Genomic DNA, 4088 nt, shown 5'->3' with positions numbered 1-4088 from the left:
TTTGTGTTGATTTATAACATATTCAAGAAGTGCCATATGTCACTGTGTTCACATATTTATTAATTAACAACTTCATAATGATAATCGTCACTACTACATTCATCCAATAACAGTAAAAAGAATTTTTTGAGATCATTTAACTTTTTAAAAATTTATAAATTACATTGTAATAGTGAAAAAATTCTTTTGTAGCATATAAGAACTCAATATGTATTAATACTTAAACACACTATACATTTACATCACATTTTTAGCTTTTTTTTTTGTTGTAAATGTATATCAAGCCTTAATTCAGGTTAATTTATCCGTTTTAAGGTTAAAAACAAAATTTGGTATTGTTGAAGTATGAGCCAAACGTGTGTGTGTGATTTCTTGGATTAACTTTCTGTTCATTAAAGATAAAATATATTAAAACAAGAAAGAATGCAATGCAATACAATTAATTTAACTTTCAAAAAAGTTATTGTTTTATAAGCTTTTTGAGAACTGTGATTAAATAGAATAAGGAAGGAAAGAAATTTTTTAACATGCATGCATATTTATTATTCAAGAACAATAATTGGTTATATATATGAGGGCAGTTTTTTCAACCTTCAATGGTCCATAACAAAATGAATTTATTACCAAAAGTTAAGTACAAACATGGTTACATAATCACAGTGAAGATTGAGGCATTTGTCCTATCTGTGGACGAGCTTTGAAATCCCCTCTTCATAGAATATTGATGCCAGTAACTTGAGATGGGCCTTAACATTGTTTTGAAGATTGTCATCACTCTCAAACCTCTGCCCTCCTATCCATGTTTTCAGTTCAGGAAACAGGTGGAAATCACTCGGTGCTAAATCAGGGCTATATGCTGGGTGTTTAAAGTTTCAAACTGGATGGAAGTCTTCACACCTTTAATGTCTGAAGACTTTCACCTTTAACTTTCCTGAACTGAAAACGTGGCTAGGAGGGCAGAGGTTTGAGACTAATGATGATTTTCAAAACAACATTAAGGCCCATCTCAAGTCACTGGTGGAAACATTCTATGAAGAGGAGATTTCAAAGCTCATCCACAGATATGATGTATGCCTCAATCTTCAGTGATTATGTCAAAAAGTAACCATGTTTGTACCTAATTTTTGGTAATAAATTCATTTTATTATTTACACTTGTCTTTGTTTTATGAACCATTGGAGGTTGAAAAAACTGCCTACATATATACATCTTAAACTGTATTTTTGTTACCAGAGCTAGTTTTAAGTTGGGTGCATAAAAGCAATGATATTCTAAATGTACTGTATAGTACAGTACATGTTATGACTAATAAGTTCAGTTGTATTAATTTGAATTCAAGCAATAAATAAATCATTGCAAACAATTTTGATATTTGAAGGAAGCCTTACAATAATGATTATGTACTGTGCTTATATTTTCATTGAAATTTTTTCACATTTGTTGGTTGTCTAACATTAACATTACAATGCTTTTTGGTATCCTTTCAATTTGCTACCCATCGTTTATCTGAGCAGACTCAAATGAAATGCTTTGACTTTGAGTCAATTGTCATTTTCTCTTCCTTACCATTTTCCATATCAAATTAGAATAAATTTGATATGGAAAATGTCAAAAAGTAATTTAGATTTCATAAGGATTTATTAAACCTAAATTACTGTACTAGTTTAATGTGCACAAAATTAAAGGAATCACTAATATTAAACAGTAGCAAAATAATAATGTACACCAGTATAAAGATAATTATTTAACTCTTAAACATGTAATGATGAATATGAATCTGCAGTACCATGATATTTACCATCATCATCATCATCATGCATAAAATTCTTGAATTATTTAAGAAACTCAGTTTGATGGTCTATGTTGTTTAAGTGTTTTTCTTAGTAAGTTAGCATATCAAACTAGATTTCTTAAATAACAGATTTGCAATTTAATCAGTTATCTAATAATATTTTTCCAAAAAAATAAATTATTAAAATACATTAAATTTCTGCAATATATTTTACACCACATTTTTTTTTCTTGAAAACTGTTTCTCATAAAAGATCAGAATTTCTTTATACTCAAAGCCAATATGAAGAATTGAGTGGCAACATTGATGTCAAGTAGAACTCAACAGAAATGAAAATTAAGAATCAGCCCCAGTTGGTTGTATAACGGAATGGGTTGAGTTCAGGGCTGCGGAATCGGTAAAAAACACTCTTGATAATTTTAGTAGGCTGACTCCGATTCTGGCGAAATTAAATAATTACCAAGTCATTTTATGGGGGGCAGAGGCACTCATAGGGGGTACCCTACTCTGAAAGGAGCCTGGGCCATTTACCCAAATACTTTTATAGTTAGTCCAATTAAAATGTGTGTAATCTAGCTACTTCAGCCTCTTGTTTAGAAAAGAAAAATATGTACTCTGATAACTAGCCATATCAGAAATTGACATGGACCATTTGCAGTTTCTAATTAAAAAATTTAAACTGCCTGCAGACATAAGTGTCCTAGGAAAATTCCTCCTGGACTATGGACTGAACATTAACTATGACTTGCATACCCATCATCCTGCCAATGACCCAGACCCCAACATCTGTCTCCATCAATCCACCATCCCACAAGGTATAAACTACTACACCGACAGATCCAAATCTCCAGAAGCTGTAGGCGCGGCTGTTATCCTCGATGACCCAATGAAGAAAACCTTCTGGCAAGGTGCCTATAAGCTGGATCCATCTTGCTCCATCAACCAAGCTGAGTCGCTAGCCATCCTTAACACCCTTAGACGTATCCAGGATAATATAACCAGTTACAATGGTAAAAACATTATCATCATCAGCGACAGTCAAGTCGCCCTTTACCAGATTCGTAAGCGTAACTGCCACCTTCCCACAATCAACAACAGCTGAAAGATCCTATATGAAATCTCAGATACTGTCAATATAAAATTTCACTGGATCAAGGGCCACTCAGGAAGCAGTGGCAATGACAAGGCTGACAACCTAGCCAAAAAGGTCTTCTCTTTATCCATGGTGTGTAGCTACTCCTCAATTCCCATCCTGGGTTCAAGGTAAGCTGGACTCAATTTTAACATCCTGCTGGCAGAAGGAGTGGGATGAAAGCCTGACAGGGCATCTCACCCACAACTTTTTCACCAGCATCTCTCATAGGATCAGCAACCACCATTTTACTACCAATCACGTCATGACCCAAATTCTTACAGCACATGGCAACTTCAGAGCCTACCTCTATAGGTTCTTGAGGAAGGGGAATGGTTTGTGCCTCTGTGATACTAACGAGAACGAAGATCCAATACACCTAATCTTCATCTGCCTGGTTCACTCATGCCACCGTGCAAACCTTCATAGGACTATTGTGGAACATGGATATCCTTGGCCGTGCGAACTATACACCCTTATTGAGGACCAGATAATCTATCAAGAATTCAAGACCTTAGTGGAACACCTGAAACTTACGCACTATACCACTACCAGCCCAAGTGGCATCTAATGGACAGCTCATCTTCTGAGTCAACAAGGGCTCCTCCCAAAAAGGGACTCCTTACTGCCTTTCTTTTTTTTTTTTTCCCCAAGTCAACCTCATCTGACCAACTCCTCAAGGTATTACGCTACGAGTCTTCTCCTTCCCTGTATATACAAATTATTTTGCACGTGTATACCATCGTATTTCCAAGTGCTATCCAACAGCTCCCCTTTGCGGCTCATGTCCTCCTTTTTCAACCATCCCATCCTCCTGACTTTTCTTCAAATCACTCTCCTTCCTTCCTTCACCCATCTTTCTTATCTTTTAAGGCTACACCTTTGAGTACAGCCTTTTCTTTCACATTATGTATGTATGTATGTATGTATGTATGTATGTACTCTGATCAATTAGTCTGGCTCATTCAGAAAAATAGAGTATTTATTTAGAGCAGGGATAATAAAGGAATGATTCAAAAATATTCAAATTCAATTGGGTCAAACTAATTTAATTACTAAACACAAATACTACACAGAACACTACATATTTAATAAATTAAATTGATGCATTTTGTATTTAAAATAAATGAATTATAACAAAATACAAAAAGATTTTAAAAAATT

The 4088-nt window shown here is 34.4% G+C and overlaps 1 protein-coding gene across 1 annotated transcript in view; it reads right to left on the bottom strand.

Annotated features, from left to right (window-relative positions):
- The window catches only part of LOC111632822 (multiple coagulation factor deficiency protein 2 homolog), a 78574-nt gene that overhangs the window by 55581 nt on the left and 18905 nt on the right, over nt 1–4088 (bottom strand). The gene's annotated exons all lie outside the window — the stretch shown is intronic.

Source organism: Centruroides sculpturatus, unplaced genomic scaffold (genome assembly GCF_000671375.1).
Source record: "Centruroides sculpturatus isolate CEXI.00-Female unplaced genomic scaffold, Cexi_2.0 scaffold41, whole genome shotgun sequence".
Taxonomy (NCBI): domain Eukaryota; kingdom Metazoa; phylum Arthropoda; class Arachnida; order Scorpiones; family Buthidae; genus Centruroides; species Centruroides sculpturatus.
Note: the sequence above shows the minus strand (reverse complement) of the source record. Positions and strands in the feature narration are given on the sequence as shown.